The sequence below is a fragment of the Schistocerca piceifrons genome, chromosome 5, assembly GCF_021461385.2.
Source record: "Schistocerca piceifrons isolate TAMUIC-IGC-003096 chromosome 5, iqSchPice1.1, whole genome shotgun sequence".
Classification (NCBI taxonomy): Eukaryota; Metazoa; Arthropoda; class Insecta; order Orthoptera; family Acrididae; genus Schistocerca; species Schistocerca piceifrons.
In genome coordinates this window covers 309,464,022-309,483,508 of record NC_060142.1, presented here as the reverse complement: position 1 = coordinate 309,483,508, position 19,487 = coordinate 309,464,022, and positions in this window count along the sequence as shown.

Below are 19,487 nucleotides of genomic sequence, written 5' to 3'. Positions count from 1 at the left end.
AATTAATTAATTTTATTAACGAAAATTTTCATTTCATTCTTTGTTGTTGTTCCATGCAGTCAGATTGCGGACAAAAACTAGTCAGGGCCCACCGTTTACGAGACACAGCGTAATCGGACATACAGCTACTAAAAATAAAAAAAAATAAAAATTATTTTCAAATAATAATAATTAAGCCCCCATGCAAACTCTTTCGTTAAAGACTGCACGCAGCTGGCACTATCCATCAATACAAGAATTGAAACTAAAATCTACTTCACAGCAAACGACTCTGAAACGCTCACTAAATCACGCGGGGCTAACAGGTAATTAGGGTTGTGGAAAGGGCCAAGGGAATTGCGGTCGGATTCATTTCACAATTGTAATTTATTATTATTTAGTTCACAAATACACTTTTGAAAGAATTAAATTTGCTTCGCGGCTGAAGGCCTCCAAACAGATGCTTTAGCATAAGTTCAATTTTGAAAAGACATGACACACAGTTAAATTTACGAATAAGACGACATCAGCATGAGGAGCGACTGAAGGCCGCTGGATTAAATCTTCAAAATTCCAAATATACGATGATGATTACTGAAGGTAGAAGACCACAATGTTTTAAGATGCTGAAAGGGCTGATGGCCCACAAGGTGCATAGAAAGAGATAAACAAACTTAATAAGATGGCTGAAGGCCGCAAAGTTAAGTTCTGCAAATTAAGGAAATATATAATGCAACAATCGGTAAAAACAATACATTGAGTTTAAAAATTTCCTTTTTGCAACACCAACGGCGGAAGACCCACACTAACTTGTAAAATCTATCAGAGGAAATTACAATAACCTTTCAAGAGCAGAAGGCGATAATATCTGGACTTGAAGGAAACTCTGAGAACATGTTTCCAAGGCTGAAGGCCCACAACTAACCTTGCCAAATTAAAAATAGAAAATACAGTTAAATTACAACAACATTAAGACTGCCAAAAGGATAATTAAGAGAACGGCATTCAGGAGTCTCCAGTGGATTGGTCTGCCCTCGTTCATTTAGGCGAGAAAGGTAGTGAGTCCAACTACACTTAATTCGTCAGAACCCAACCAAGGGACAGTCACGGACCGACAGACCAACAATCCGCCAAAAGTCAGGCTCGGTTTGTGTGATGCGTGGCGTCAACGTTCGGGCAGGCGATGTCCACACAGGGCTCCCTGCTGCTGCAAGCCGGCCACTGGCTGGCCCGGGCTGCGCTCCAGATGCGTTGCAACTAACTGTCAGGGCGCAACTCACGACCCGAACTGCAGCCGTGAACTCTCCTCCTCGCACGTTCTGACTCACTTGTCTCAGAATGACGACAACATCTAAAATAGTCGTCAGTGGAAATAACACCAACTACACACACAACCTGACAAACGCTGAACGGAGACCTGAACGATATCCAACAGTCACTAAGCACGCACGAAGACAAATCGGGAGTAGATGCACACACACACACACACACACACACACACACACACACACACAGCCGACTCATGAACGATCGAAGAGTCAAAACGAGTCGTCCGGTAGTACGACCGACCGACGATCCACCCAGACCGTGACCCGGCTCAAGTGATGCGTGGCGGCAAAGGTCGGGCGAACCATTCGGCGCAGAGCTCACTGCTCCAACCCGACTGCACTAGTGCCGCATTGCAACTCCCCGACTGGTAGGTCCAGACTGCGCTCCAGACGCCTTCCAACTGACTGGCAGCCCGAACTCACCACCCGAACTCGCTTACGACAGGCAACGACCGGGAAGTAATAGCAGTAGAGCAAAGATACTACGAGAGGGGATATATCGATACGCGCTGCTAGCCCCGGTCACCGTTAGACAAAGCAGCAACTCAGTGACATTAGTAATTTAAATTAACGTAGTGAGGGGGAAGTACGTTAAAAACAGGGTGTGAAATACATGATGGGGGAACACGGGCCACGCACGGCTGGGAGTCTACACACAAAAATTCTTCACATGCAACGCAATAAATCTTTACAAGAAATACAACATAAACCTTCAAACAAGGTAATTTTCCATACAAACACCCAAAATATAGTTACATACAACAAATTATTTCTATAGATACAAAATACGCATGCTTGGTGATAGCTAGTCTTGCGGTTGCTCGTTGGAGCACCCTCACATACAATGGTATCAATGCCCAAGTACCGTTTCACTGCAACGCAGAAAACCCAAAAGAATCAAGCGGGCTATTTTGGAAACAGTTATACAACAACTTATGCAAGATCATTTAGTTACTAGATCCCACATTTCGATGCTTCCAAATGATCTCGAAATATTTTTGGCGCCTTATAAATTGCAAAGACCTCAAGAACCAGAAGAACCTCCAAACAAATGAAGAGTCACTGCGTTATGTGTGGCAGAAAAAACAATGTTGTCACCACAATTCGTTGTAGTCAGTGTAAGATGTTTGTATACAAGAAGCATTCAGCAGTTAAAAAAAAAAAAAATGGCTCTAAGCATTATGGGACTTAACATCTGAGGTCATCAGCTCCCTAGACTTAGAACTACTTAAACCAAACTAACCTAAGGACATTACAGACATCCATGCCCGAGGTAGGATTCGAACCTCTGACCGTAGCAGCAGCGCGGTTCCGGACTGAGGCGTCTAGAACCGCTCGGCCACAGCAGCCTGCCATTATGCAGTTGTGTGTGAAAAGTGTGCATGTAGCACTGTGGATGAGGTACAGAAGCAAGATGAGTAAACTCTGGTTTTACGTAGAAACAATATAGTCATGTTCAATAAAGAGAGTATAATCCAATAAATACTTTTGAGTAACATGCAATGAAAAATAAATGCAGGTCGAATGTGATTTAAGTTTATCCTGTGTATTAGGAATGTATTGTTAAATGGAAAACTAGGATTCTTTAATAAGATTTTGTAAGTGTATCTTTAGAAATAATAGAGTTAAAATATTTAAAATTGTATTTTTATTAATTAAAAAAGCAAAATGAACTTGTTATTTTTCAGTAGCAGGTATAATATGGTAGAACGTTCCACATCTGTAATGAAAACGATGGTTGGTTGACAGAGTCAACCACGTGACTACTGGTGTTACAAAAATTTATGCGACCAATAAAGGTTTAAAAACGGCCTAAAAGCTCAGCAAGATCAAGAAAAGAGAGGGAAGGGGGTGGTAGTACATTCGTAACGAGCCAAAATACTGAGGTCTTCGGGCCCTAGGCTTACACACTACTTAATCTAACTTAAACACGCTAAGGACAACACACAGATACCCATGCCCGAGGGAGGACTCGAACCTCTGAAGGGGGCAGACGCGCGCACCGTGGCAGGGCGCCTCTGATCACGCGGCTACCCCTCGCAGCAGAGAGGCATGTCCACTCATAAGAACCATCAGCAAATGCGCCAAAATCAGCTTTGGGTAGATACGGAAGCCTAATTCTGGGAGCACCCGAGGCCTGAGCTAGTGAATTTGGCTAGTAATCTAAACGCCCTTGCTCCTTGCTTCGAACCCACCTACTGCTTACATTCTAAATAGAAATACTCCACAATGTCGGTCGATGACTTCCGGCGTAAGAAGTCAATCACAGCCTGCCAACAGTTTTGTCAAAGAGGTCCAGACGATTTTTATTTTCAGAAACATGCGAACACGGCAATGCGTCGCAACTTCTAAACATGCATGGGAACTGCATATACACCCTAAATTCCTTGCCCCCCCCCCCCCCCCCTGTCTCTCTGCCCGTCTTCTCATGTAAAAATGTAAAGCCTGTCTTACTATATTTGTCCGAATGTTAGAGTATCGTGTAAAAATTGGAAGTAAATCGGTGAAGAACTTTTCGAGATTTATGGTAACTACGCTTCCCTTTTATATACTACTTATATACATTTTACACATAGTACAAAAATATATAGGCCACTGTCGTCCGAACGTTCATTATAGTGTCGTGTAAAAATTTATGGTAAATAGATTAAGAAGTTTTCGGGATTTCTGGTAACAATTTTTCCCCTGTATATATTACATATGTGTAATACCGCCGCAGAGGTAAAACCGAATCACGTCAGATCACTGAAGTTAAGTGCTGTCCGTCTTGGCTAGCACTTGGGTGGTTGATCGTTCGATCTGCCAAATGCTGTTCACAAACGGGTTGCACTCATCATTTTGAGGTAAATTGAGGAGCCACTTGAGTGACTCCGGTTGGAAAAACAGACAACACCCGGAGGAGCAGTGTATTAACCAAACGTGCCTCCATATATGAATCCAGTAAGGCTAATAGGCTGAGGATGACACGGTGGTCTGTCAGTATCTGTTAGTACTGAGCTTAGTTTTTTATTTATATACTATACAGAGTGGCCCACTTAAGCGTTTCTGCCCAAATATCTCTGGAACGAATACAGATATTGAAAAACGACTTCCATGGGTATGAATGTAAGGCTGGGGTTCATGACAGTAAATCCTTTGAGTCTTTGTAAAACGTAAGCAAATATTTGTTTCAACACACACTTATGTTTTTCTAAATGGACACCCAGTATTATTTCTTAGGCATTCAATAACATGAAAAATCTCAAAGACAATGGCGTTGGTTGCATCGCAATACGAGAATTACATTCCTAGAAACTGCAATGCGAAGTTGACGCTTCAGATAAACAAAACGCTCCGGCATTGCACATCCCAAGATGCAAGCGTGAAACTCACGTAGTTTATAATGGCAATGTGACTGATGTACTGAGACACGACAAACGCTGTACTGTTATTATGCGGACTGGAAACGGTACAAATGATCAGTCACACATAAAGAAAAATAAGGAAAGGGTTTACTCGTACGTGCTTTATTGATCTTTACTACGCTATTAGAACGGGTATAACGGTAACGAAATACTCAATATCACCGACAATGGTAAACATAATTAACGGCTGACGAAAGATCTAACAGAATGGTAGATGTTAGTTGTACGTAGCTGAACATCAATTATGTAATGTGGCGTGAAATGTACACGACGTGTCACTGAAATTTTTTAATGACTAAGTTACAAATGAACTTCTGCAGATGATGGAATGACAATACAAACGGACAGTAGTAAAGACAAAACAAACACACTTCTATGTCAAACACATCGCGGTTGCGACCAACGTGGGGTACACATTTGCATCTCGGGATGTGCAATGGCATCCCGTTTTCTTTATTTCGAGCGTCAGCTCTGCTTCCCAATTTCTTGGAAGTTATTTGACGTACTGTGATGCAAACTATGCCATTCTTTTTGTGATTTTTCATGTTACCGATGGCGTCAGAAATTACGCTGGGTGTCCTTTTAAAACTCATGTTTGTGTTGAAAATAATATTTGCTTGTATTATTTACTTCCATGAAACCCCTCATTACATTCGTACCGTGGAAGTCGTTTTTCAATACCTATTGTTACAAAGATATTTGCTCTGAAATGAGGCACCCTGAACACATAATTGACAAACAGTTTTTTTATGAAAATATGTGACAGCAGAACCGTCAAACTGACCACAGAATTTATTAAATTTTCCTTTCCATAACGAATAAAAGCAGCAACTCGATCGATCCGTTCTCAAGTAACTATCTTTCTTAAGTGATTCTAATTTCCGATTTTTTCGGTGAATTTTCTAAAAATGTTCTTTCATACAAACCTTGTTTTTATATTTACGAACACAACAAAGACAAACAAATCCATCGAGTCGCTCTTAATTGGTGAGATTTCATACATGCGACATTGACGTTAATTTCAGACTTTTCTGTTGGATTTTCCGAAATTTTTCTTTAATACAAAGCTTGTCCTGACAGTGACGGACCCAAGAAAGCGGAATCAGCCAAAACGGTCAAGCCGTACTCGGGTGATGACGCAGAAACTTTTTATTCATATAGATTTGCAAAGAAGATGAAACTTTCATACATTGTAAGAGTGAGGGGATTTAGTATAATATTTCTTTTCTTTCAGTTACAATGAATGAAAAATTTTCTCACAATGTACTTTAAAATTAAGAATACATTGAATTTAAAAAGAAAGAAAGAAGTTAGTTAACTGGCGATCTGTGACCTAGGAGATGATGCCCCGACCTTACAACCTGCATCGAGCCAATCCTGTCCTGTGAAGCCTTCATTCAGTTTCCTGTAAATCCTTCATACTGCAGGTCCTCCACGGTGCTCCACGCTCCCATCTTGTTCGTGGTCTTTCCCGGGAGCACATTTCCTGTGGTTTTCCACCCAGCACTACATTTGGAACAGCTACCATCAGCGCACCAGTCCATCTCATTGTAGTTGTTTAAGCTTTGCTTTTTGTACAGTATTGTGCCCATTCATCATAGCATATATTTATATTTCAGGCTCCACTGGCCAAGAAATCTTTCTCGTGAGATTTCCCTTAAACACCATCAGCTTATTTTTCTATCGCTTTTGGAGGTACTCGGCGTCACTGTGTCTTATAACAGCAAAGGGGCAATTATTCTACTACAGGCCTCAATTGAGATTACCTGTGGTTTCATTATTAGTTTTATGCTGTTGTATGATCTGGGAGCATTAACAATTCTTTCGTGCTATTCTACCTATTTTGACAAAATGTGAGAAGCAATACGGCGTCTGATCCCAAGTATTTGCATTATTTTGTTACCGGTTTTCTACGCACTGATAATCTTAAGAATGATCTAATACGGATGAAAATATTTAAGACGAAGAGGATTTTGAGAAGTTAACAACACTCTAAGCAGCTACTGCTTAGAAAATAGCAAACAACCTACCTGTAATCTCGTGCAATCGCATGTACTGCCGGTAGTCTGCGTCTTCCCAACACAACTTTTCGACGGCATAACTCGGCGCCTTCGTCAGATGTTTCCTGCGACTGGTTGACAAACTGATCCTGTCCTTTATCTATGCCTGTCAAGTGTCTGGTGTTCCACACGCTGTCCGCGACCCTTGCGGCAGTTTCTGGCTGTGCTGTTCATCCCTAGAGGTTCCGTCTTCCTTTCACTCCCGTTTCTACTGTTTTCCCTGGTGGCGGCAGTGGAAAGGCGTTCCGTACTGGGTCCGCGCCCGCGAGGTGCATTCCCAGCTCTGTCGGCAAGCTGCAGGCGTTTTTAATGCTGTTGGGAACCGCTACGGCTTTTTATAGTGCCCCTGTCATTCTCCAGGCCTTGTGGGTTCGGTACGCCCCTGCAAGGTGCGCTTCCTGCCGAATCAGGTTGCTGTGTGAATTGCATATTCCGTCCGTGCACCACGAAGCAATATCACTTGGCGGTGGCCGCCGTCTGGAGTTCTGTACTGTGTCCACTCTTGTGTGGTGCCTCATGTTTCTGAAGATTGATGTTGTTCCCTCTCTTGTCCGTGAGCGATTCAGTTGTCTCCCGAGGAGATAGTTGCCGCCTGGTGCTCCAAGAAATTCGACCCGTTTATTACGCCCCTATTTGTCTGAGGTTCGTCACTGGACAAGGGATTTCTTCCGTTGTTTTTTTAGCAATTCTAAAGCCGTATTTCACGTCGTACTGAGCTGGTATTCTGCTTCCTGGTAGATCAGGTTCTCTGTCATCTTGATTTCGATAGATCCAGTAATACCACTACCCTAAAATCTGGGGTTCTGAGCCATGATTCAATGTGTCCTGAAGTGGTACCTGCTGAGCAGAAACGCAACATCAAAGGAGTCCAAGGAGTTGCGGATGTAATAGGCGCACTTTCCCACACATGTTGCTAATATATTCTGAAGGTGGGTGGCTGTACCAATATTGTTTACGATTGGGTGAAGTGGTATACCCTCTTTATGGACCGTGGGAGACAGTTTAATCATTGAGAGATTTGATTGAGCTCTGCTGGACCTTTTCAAGCATATTTTAACATCGACTTACTTTCTGTGTGGAGGCCAGTTTTATGAACTGACTGAAGGAGTGGCGGTGGATAGTCCCTTACCTCCGATTGTGGCAAATCTGTTTACTGAGAGATTAGAGGTTGAGGCACTTACGACTCCTGCCTGCCAGCCGACGTGTTTCATCAGGTATGTTCGTTGTTTGGCCACGTGGTCGGAAGAGACTGGACGTGTTGCTTGACCATCTGAACTCGAGACACCCCAATATCTTCAAACGGGGTACTGATGATCAGCTGCCGTTCCTGGATATCCTGACGAAAACGAAGAAAGACGGAACATTAGGTCACACTGTGTATATGAAACCAACACATACCGACTTTTATTTACAGGCTGACAGCTGCCATCATCCGGCGCAAAAGAATGGGGAACTGATAAGACTTTTACACCGAGCCAAGACACTTCCGACTCAGATAGTCTGACAGCAGAGTTAGAACATCTACAGCAAGCGTTTACAGATAACAGGTCCTCAACTTAGAGACAAGGGGTACTCAATCACGGACGTCCGCAAAGCGCTACATCCCACCAGACGACCTGAAAGAACAGGTGAAGAACAAGAAGAAGAGACCTGAAGGTTAACCATTCTACGGTATGTAGAGCCGGTATCTGCTGAGATCAGGAGGATTCTGAAAAATAGAACACAAAGTCAGAAGTGTGTTCTGTCCGCCAAAAAAGATCAGACCGTTGTAACGATCAAAGATGCTCTGAGGAATGCCGGTATCTACCTCATACCGTATGAATGTGGTGTGTCCTAACTCGGTCACTCCATCAGAACAGTTGACATGAAGTATGAAGAGCACCAAAGACATACAGACATAGCAGGCTGCGGCAGACAGCTGAACCATCGGTAGCAGAGCACTGCCTGCAACTTGAACACGCCATGCGTTATGATAAAACCAGGATCCTGGCTCAGTCCCCCAGATTTTGGGATGGTGTGATGACGGAGTCTCTCTAAATCGAGATGACAGAGAACCTGATCAACGGGGAAGCAGGATACCAGCTCAGAACGCCGCTGAATTCGGCTTTAGAATTAGTAAAGGAACAACGAAAGAAAGTTCATTTCTCCTGTAACGAATCTTGGATCACCAACGGGATCGAATCACTTATGGAGCACCAGGTGGCAACTGCCTCCTCGAGAGATACCATGATAAATTTCCGTTCCGCGTTAATCCGTTCCGTTCATTCAGCAGTTTTGTAGAGTAGCGTTACTTATTCCCGTAGATCTGTATTTCTTCAAATAGGTTCAATAGGCGGCAATTTCGGGCAGTGTCTACGACTTGCTTGATGTAATCTATTTTGTTTACTGTGTGGCTGTGCTCAGTCAGTTGTTGTCCAAATGAGGATTTGTTGTGGTCATGTGCATACATCTTACGCTAATATTAAAATTTCTGCCAGTTTCTACAGCATAAGAATTCTTAAATTCAACACAACGTACTTCACAGACGCCTGAATATGAAAAATTATTACGTTTCACTATAGACACTACAGCCAATAAGGCAATGGTACTGTCATAATATATCACGGTAGCATTGTCAAAATTGAAACTTTTTTGCAAAAAACAGGGTCATTATGTGCCTCAACAATAATAAGAAAAACTTCCAAGCAGACATGCATAATAAATTACGAATTACACATTTTTACTTACTGAGAAAGACAGAGACGCGTTTAAAATGATGAGCCATAGTATCACCGAGGTCTCAAGCAAAAATACAAAATAATGGCAGCCTAATCCGTCAGATTGTGAACAACGGGTTAAGCCCTAGTTATAAATCTAATAATATAGTAAACGCAATATTAAAGCAGCATATAAATTTCACGAAAACTTCGGAGTTAAGAAGAGTTGTGAATTCACTGATGCTATTAAAGACGTGACTATTTCTAAAATAATGCAATTTTGACATCACTCATTATGACTAACTTTTACACTAATGCCCCATTATTGAAACTATCGAGATTATGAAACGTAGTCTCAAGTCTCACAAGGAAAGCAGAAGCCAAAGAGTTCGTTGAGATGCTTCAATTCGTGCTGTCCTGCAAGTATTTCACTTTGCGATGGGAAGTAACTTAGTCGCTGCATTGGCTGTCATTTTTATTTATGACTAAGAAACAAATTTTTTAAAGAAATTCTCTGAGTGCAGAGATCAAGTCATCTGCTAACACCTTGTGTAGGCGAGACCCTGGTGATGCTAAAAGGTAGCGCAGAAGAGATCGATGTCTTCGCGCAAGGGTTTTATTCTATGCATCCTAAAATTAAATCTACTTCATAAATAGAGAAAACTAACTCCACTTATAACATTACTGACGCCCCATTCCAGTCACGAAGTACGGTATAAAAGAGTCTTCATTACTTCCATGATTTACCGACTTATTCGCCAGCCATTATACAGTCAAACAATACATAATGAACTACACATATTCAAACAAATAACCAAATGCCTACTCAGACAGCTTTTTCGTGCGATCAAACAATAAGGTAAAGGGAAGAGGAGAACAAGAACACCATAGAGAACATTAAGCAACGAAAAAAATAATTGTCCGAATAGCCTATTATGGACAATCTTTTCAGCTGCTAGAGAAGCAACTGAAGAAACCAACCATCGGATGCGGCTTTCAAATAAATAGAGCACTGAAACTGCGGCTTACACACAAGATAGGTGACCAATGAAATAAATTTCGAAATGATGACTGTAATAAATTTTATGTTGGATAGACAGGCAGAAAATTATATATTTGGATTACACATACACATCTGTAGAGCAAAACTACATTTGGATAACACCTGACTGAATACAACATTACTGCAAACAAAATACATTACAACATACAAGTCGTATACACTGTGCCAAGAGGCCGCCAGTTGAACCTTTTGGAAGATATACAGATCTCCGGGGATAATAAACCACTCTCCACATCACCACTAAAAGAAGACAACGAATTTACGCCGTACACCAGTTTATTGTTGTGTGACTGTATGTTGTTGTTTTTGCAGTTCCTGATGTTCTGACTCTGTCCACTTGTTTTCTGCCCTGGCCCTGTGTCGCCTAAATTTCTTGGTTCTGCTTTATCGAGCCCGTTCAGTCCGTGTATTCTTGTGCCTTGAGGTGCTGCTTTCAGCTAACTTCACTATGCGCTAAATACGCCTCAGAGGCAGATTTGAGAGCTGGAAAGTATACCGTCGTCAGTAAACAGCAGACAAAAGATGAGGTACGTCTCTGAAGCTGAGTGGTCAGCGCGGCTGACTGCCTTGGGGAGATCTCGAGTTTGACTGCTATTACTTCCAGGGGTCATTCCGTGGTGGGAGAACGTGAGCAGCGTGCACTCAGCCTCATGATAGCAACTGATCACCAACTATGTAGAACAGAAGCGGCTCCAGGTCGCGAAAACTGAAACGGCAGAGAGGACGGCGTGCTGATCCAACGCCCCCACCCCCACCCATCCGCCTCCCCCTCCCAAACACACACATACACACACACACACACACACACACACACACACACACGCACGCACACACCACATCCAGTGACGCAAGTGGCGGACGGTGACACGAGAATGATGAGAATGTGGACGGAGTTTTAAGTTTACGAAGACTGATGAGATTCATTTGAAGTTCTCTAATGCTATATATACTACGACAATGAATACCACAATAAGCGATTAGTTTGAACTGAATGGACAACTCTAAAAAGAGCTATCACAATTTTTGGAGTTACTAATGTCGGTAATAGGGACTTAACTGCCTACGTACCATGGATAACGTCACAAAGAAAGAAGTAAAACAGTATAAGACTGTAATACAGCAATACAAATCACTTAGGATGCAATACGTAGGTTACACAGAGAAGCTAATGTAAAATGTTGCCAGAAAAATGTGAATAAATGGAAAAGGAAATGGTAAGACACAGTCATCAAACAGAAGAATAAAAAAAAAGGATATAAGATGATGTATACGGAAGAAAGGGAAAAAAAACTGACGGTCTTTAGATGACGATTAGTACGGCTTTAAGGAATCCTAATGGCATCGGAGATGCAATTCTTAAGTTGCTGTTGGTAATGGAAGCAAGACTCACGAAAAATCAAGATACGTACATATGATTGTGGAACTATAAAACACGTCTGACGTTGTAAGAAGAAACAAGATACTCGAAACTGTGTAAAACACAGCAGTAAAGGAAAGGCGGGTAATGTGCATTGAGTACAAGAAACAAGAAGGAACAGTAAGAATGGAAGACCAACGATGTGTTCGGATTTAAAATGGTATAAGACAGGGATGCAGTCTTACACCCCTACAATTCTTTGTATATACCGAAGAAGCATTAACAGGAATAAAGTAATGGTTCGAGAATCTGATTAAAATTCAGGGAAAAAGGAGACTAACTACAAACTTTTGCGGTAGACGTTGCTACCCTCAACGAAAGTGAAGATGAACTGCAGGACATAAGAACCGAGTGGTCTTCTGAGCACACATTATGGACTGAGAACTGCACGAAGAAAGATGAACGTGAAAGTTAGCAAAAAACAAATTTGGTGAGTATGATGTAGATGAAGTGAAGAAATTCTGCCACATTGGAAGCAAAGTAACACATGCCGGACAAAGGAAGGACAACGCAAAGCAGATTAGCACATTTCCTGAATAAAAGGCGTCCACTAGTAAAAAACATAAGCCTAAGTGAGGAAGAAATTTAAGAGTATGTATGTTTGGAACACAGCATTGAATGAAGATGAACCTTGTATTGTGGGCAAACCAAAAAAGAAGAGAATCGAAGCGCTTGAGATGTGGTTCTACAGATGGATGGAAAATATTACATCGAAATTTCGAAAATCACTGGTAGAAGTGGCTGCAAAATGATTATTCACATTTCTGTGTAGAATGTATGAGACTGGCGATATACCATCAGATTTCCAGGGAAACACCATCCATATTATTCCGAAGATTGCAAGAGCCAGCAAGTGCGAATATTATCGCACATTCAGCTTAACAGCTCATGCGTCCAAGATCCTGACAGGAATAGTATACAGAAGAATGGGAAAGAAAATTGAGGATCTGTTAAGTGATGATCGGTATGACTTTAGGAAAGGTGAAGGCACCAGAGAGGTGGTTCTGTCGTTGCAGTCGATAATGGAGTAGTGCAAGTGGTTGGAAATCCTTGCAAAATAGGAGTAAAGCATAGTGCAGCGAGGGACGAGTAACATAAAATATGTGCAAGAAGCAAGAGAGAAAAATGAGGGTGGAAGACCAAGAACGAAGTGCACTGATTAAAAATGGTGTAAGGCAGGGATGTGGTTTCTCTCCCCTTTTTCTCAATATTCGAGGGTTGGAACTTAAATAATGGCAACTATTTATTCACAACCGATAAAAATAAGTTACATGTTTACACCTGTTACTGTCCTTCAAAGAACTCTGACAAGAAGGGAGGAGGTAATCCGACATGTGCTAAAACATTCGGTAAAAACTTCCATGATACGAGAGGGAGCAGTAAATTGTAAAAACAGAAGGGGATTGCAGAGACTGAAAAACAATTGACTATGTCGGGTGCAAGTACTCTTCTGATACAAAGATTTTAGCGAAAGATAGACATTCATAACGGTGTGTGCATTTGCTACTCTGAAATTCTGAAACGACAAGTTAGAAAGTCGTGGCAGGCCAGATCATATCAGTCAGAAAAAAAAGAAAAATCAGTACATTGAGACAGTTATCATTTAAATTGTAGCCTACGTTTGCATTCATTGAACTAGGCACTTTCTCTCCGAGGAGACAAAATTTACGACCTTTTTCAGCACTGGGGTACTGTAAACACACATGAATGTCGAGGCAGAACTTGGAACAGGAATTTCCGTTTTAACGAAGTAACAATACTTCGCACCCTTCCATGGCAGTTTCTTTGCAGTCACGCAACAGAAATATGTTTTACTCTCTCTCTCTCTTTCGACTTAAAGAGAAAAAGTCATTTTTCTTGAATTTTCTATACTAATACGGCTGTAAATGGACTGTAAACCATCCCTAAAAATATATGTTTATTGTTGAATCTGATCGACCAGTTTGATGCTTCATTTTGCGCTGATTAAACCTTCTTCTTGGCATCATTTGAAAATGTCCTCAAAGTCACCAAAAAGGACGTATTACGTTACATACGATGAAATCTACAACTCCTTCAGAATCATGATTTTAACCAATAATAATTTCGTAGCGGCTGTTGAACGTACTGAGCTTACTTTCATTCTGGGGACAATAATCGGTAGACTGGTACGCGCAAACTGCAATCGTAACGTGTCACATTATGTGCATGATACATTCTTTCATTGTTAGTCGCAGAAGTAATAACTGCGAGAGACACGGTGAATAACTGTCAATTTCTCCAGTATCCACGAGAGACTCTTACTTCGGAGAAGTGGACAAGGCTCGGTGGTCGTTGGGGGAGGGGGGGGGGGGCGCAACACAACCTGGACACATTAAAATGAAAATCGTTGCTACCAAGCTGTTTGTTTAGTGTAACTACTTGATTTAGTACTACTAGCCACTTCTAGGCTGCAGATAATTTAGAGGTGCACGAATGAATATACATCTTCCTTTTACTTACGTACCGAAAGGGATACGTCAATCACATATACGCTTAGCATACTAATCGTCAGATACATTTTGATGAACTACAAACGAGTGCGTGGTTTTTGGAAATTCTGTAGGTGACTCTCTCTATTAATGACCATGCTGCGTGAAAATGTGCTTGGCACGTAACTTTGCACTCACTCCGATGAGCCAAAGCATTATGGACACTGCCCACTGCGAGAATGAATATCTCCTGGTTGTGCAGCGGGCACATAAGATCATGACACCATAAGATCATCATATAGACGGAGTAAAGACAAACGGGAAATCGTCGTAGAGAACGTACTGGCCCAAAAATGGGAAAATTACTAACATAAACGACTTCGACAACTGCAGGCTGTCCCGTTCTAGCACCTGGGGATGAGCACCTCAGACACAGCAAACACGATAGATTATTCTCTTCCTCGGAGAGTGGTTGAAGGACTGTAAAACCACATGTACAAGTAGCCGACGAGGTGTATAACGTCCAGTCCTCAGCACAGAATGTGTGTACCGGAGGCTTATGGACTCTGTAAAGGAGAATGGGTGGCGATCTGTAGCGAATAGGATGACAGAACAAAGCTGGTGTAGCCACACGTGAATAGGAGTACACAATTCATCGCAAATTCGTGATCATGCGTTTAGCACAGACAACCCTTTCGCGCTCCCATCTCGACCCAGTGCCATCGCCAGTTACGAATGCAGTGGGCATGGGTTGGTTGTTTGATTTGGGTGAGCCGACTAAACAGCGAGGTCATCGGTCCCATCGGATTAGGGAAGGACGGAGAGGGAAGTTGACCGCGTCCTTCCAAAGGAACCATTCCGGCGTTTGCCTGAAGTGATTTAGGAAAAACACGGAAAAGTGAATCTGGGTGGCCGGATGCGAGTTTGAACGGTCATCCTCCCGAATGCGAGTCCAGTGTGCTAACTACTGAGCCACTTCCCTCGGTGTGGGCATGGGACTATAGCGATTGGACTGTGGATCAGTGGAAACGTATCACCTGGTCGGATAAATCCCGTTTTTTGTTATTCCACGTTGATGATTGTGTCCGAATAGGCCATTAACTAATGCCAGTTCAAAATATGCACTGCACCTCGACAAAGGCCGGTGGGGACAATATTGTGCTACGCATAACATTCACCTGTACTGTTTAAATTACACAAAGTAAAATAAGTTACCACATAACCAACAAAATACAATAGAAAATAGTTCATAACACTAAAATAGCAAAGCCACATTTCCACAAATTTGCTCCTGCTACTACATAGGGCAAACAGTACGAAAGAAATTCGATACAGAGAACACACAGATGCACTACGTTTAAAACATTTAAGTATATCTAGTTTTGTAACCCACCTAGCAAAAACAGTCATTCAATTACAAACGTCAGAACAAACCTCCATATCCTACATATTGCAGACAAAGGAGTAAAAATGGATGTCCTGCGACAATTAGAAATTTTCGCCCATAACAATAAATCACCCCACACCGCTTAAAATAGAAAAAATTGAGCTAGCAAATAACCCGTTTTTCCAAAATTAAAAAGAATCATTAAACTCGAAAAATTAAATAACTCAAAACAAAAGAAAATACCTCCTCTACCTCTCTCCCATCCCTCTCTCTCTCTCTCTCTCTCTCTCTCTCTCTCTCTTGCACATTGTATCGCGTACTCAAAATTCTCACCTTCTAATAGACAAAAACACACACACACACACACACACACACACACACACACACACACAAAATATCTTCGTTCCACATGCCACCCTGACTGATATCTCATTATTAAAAGATAAATTAATGCTGTGATGATTATTGCTTATTTCATAAGAATTAACCAATCTTAGTTAAACAAAAGGTAAATGAAATGTTAAACGAAATTTCAGTGTCAAAATTATAGATGTAATATCTTCCAGACTCGTTGAATAACAGATTTTCTAAATAACACATGCCGATGTTGCCATATAACTGCATATTATTTTCACTAAGTGTCACCCGTGTGTCTTACAAGAGATGAACAAAGAGAATCTTTGGCATAACTTTAGCTATACTTCATGGTTTATTTATGTTTTGTAAAGCATGTGGAACGTGTTAACCGTACCTAAGTGTATAAAGAGATGTAAAATTAACGTCACTGGGAAACATTCATTATGTTTGCCAGAATACTGTATGCACCAATAACCAACAAATTTGTACTAAGAACTCTAAGAAACGCAAGTAATTCGATCTTATAATGTGAATAATACTCGCCATCCTCACTGCTTACATGTTTCGCATATACATCTCCCCCGCGAAATTTAACCGACAAAAGAAGATGCTGCGATATGCAAATGATTAGCTTTTCAGAGCATTCACACAAGGTGGGTGCCGATGGCAACACCTACAACGTGCTGACATGAGGAAAGTTTCCAATCGATTTCTCATACACAAACAGTAGTTGACCGACGCTCCCTGGTGAAACGTTGTTGTGATGCCTCGTGCAAAGAGGAGAAATGCGTACCATCACGTTTCCGGCTTTGATGAAGGTCGGATTGTAGCCTATCGCGATTGCGATTTATCGTATCGCGACACTGCTACTCGCGTTGGTCGAGATCCAATGACTGTTAGCAGAATATGGAATCGGTGGGTTCAGGAGGGCAATACTGAATGCCGTGATGGATGCCAAAGGCCTCGTTCACTAGCAGTCCAGATGACAGGCATCTTATACGCATGGCTTTAACGGATCGTGCAGCCACGTCTCGATCACTGAGTCAACAGATCTGGACGTTAGCAAGACAACAACCATCTGCACGAACAGTTCGACGACGTTTGCAGCAGCATGGACTATCAACTCGGAGACTATGGCTGCGGTTACCCTTGACCCTGCATCACAGACAGGAGCACGTGCGATGGTGTACTCAACGACGAACCTGGCTGCACGAATGGGAAAACGTCATTTTTTCGGGTGAACCCAGGTTCTGTTTACAGCATCATGACGGTCGCATCCGTGTTTGGCGACATCGCGGTGAACGCACAATGGAAGCGTGTATTCGTCATCGCCATACTGGCGTATCACCAGGCCTGATGGTATGGGGTGCCATTGGTAACACGTCTCGGTCACCTCTTGTTCACATTGACGGCACTTTGAACACTGGACGTTACATTTCAGATGTGTTACGACCCGCGGCTCTACCCATCATTCGATCCCTGCGAAAATCTAAATTTCAGCATGATAATGCACGAACGCATGTTGCAGGTCCCGTACGGGCCTTTCTGGATACAGAAATTGTTCAACTGCTGCCCTGGCCATCACGTTCTCCAGATCCCTCACCAACTGAAAACATCTGGTCAATGGTGGCCGAGCAACTGGCTCGTCACAATACGCCAGTGAACTGTGGTATCGTGTTCAAGCTGCATAGGCAGCTGCACCTGCACACGCAATCCAAGCTCTGTTTGATTCAATGAACAGGTGTATCAAGACCGTTATTAGAGCCAGAGGTGGTTGTTCTGGGTACTGATTTCGCACAATCTATGCACCAAAACTGCGTGAAAATGTAATTACATGCCAGTTCTCGTTTAATATATTTGTCCAATGAATACCCGTTTATCATCTGCATTTCTTCTTGGTGTGGCAATTTTAATGGCCAGTAGTGTATCATCTGATGATGAATAGCTCGGCGGTTCGAACCGGTAAAGGGATAATAAAAATAGAAGTACCAATGAAAAGGCGACTCGCTGCAGTAATATTAAGAAACCTACATTCATGACAGTCGCAGTGGTATTCATAATGGATAAAAGTATGGGCGCTTAAGTCCGGAACAGCGCTGCTGCTACGGTCTCAGGTTCGAATCCTGCCTCGGGTATGGTTGTGTGTGATGTCCTTAGGTTAGTTAGGTTTAAGTAGTTCTAAGTCTAGGGAACTGATGACCTCAGATGTTAAGTCCCATAGTGCTTAGAGCCATTTGAAAAGTCTTTATTTTAGGCATTGCTTCTTCAGCGAATAGATTGAACAGTGGGGGAGAATAAAAACATCCCTGCCTTACGATTTATGACAGTTGACGGAGCAGCTAATGGTATGATGACTGTCACCAAGAATCGTATCTCGATCTTCCACAGTGAAGCAATTTACCAATATCGAATTTAGTATTTCATCTTTTTCTCCTTCTTGTTCTGTTTATCTACCATCATTGCCAGTATCGTCACTGAACGACTGAATAAATGATTTGGATCCACCAAGTCCCAAAGGAATTTTAGGCAGATGGGTCTTCAAAAATTTGCTTTCTAATTCAGCGACCACTTTTTTCAATAAACTGTTTACCCTAAATATGCTTAAGCGTCCATAATGGGCGTTTATCTGAAATAAAAATTGAATGTTCACCCAACAAATGCACAAGAGCCAGGGAGCGGAGGGAGGAGGAAAATAGTGGAGGATATATATATACTGTACAAATGTTTTCGGTCAATTAGGAGGGAGACTCGCGTTGGCGTAACACGATGAGTCAGAAATAAAAATTGCTGAAACGAGAGCCGTGCAGTCCCGTGCGACGGCTGCATTTGCATAGAGAGAGAGAGAGAGAGAGAGAGTGCAAAGCGTTGAGTTGCTGCTCTGGCGTAGCGAAGCAGCTGTATGTAGTGCGATTTCGAACTGTGACCCTTTTTCAAAGCGAGTGAGTACCTGTACTATACAGGTTTACTACCTTAACTTATTGAACGTTTTTGCCACGACTGAGTGCTTGCTGGGAACACAATGTTCTAATTTCGCCTACGCATTGAAACGTATTCGAAAATAAATCCAACGTAACATTTCAAAAACACGCTTCCCGTTGTTTTGTAAGGCAATACCATAAATACATTTCACATTTCATTTACATATCCTTTCATTTCGGAATACATGCGGTATGAATTATAGATCGTTCGTTTTATCATAAACACTTATGTTAGATTTCGACACGCGGGCCGTAGTGGCCGTGCGGTTCTAGGCGCTACAGTCTGGAGCCGAGTGACCGCTACGGTCGCAGGTTCGAATCCTGCCTCGGGCATGGATGTGTGTGATGTCCTTAGGTTAGTTAGGTTT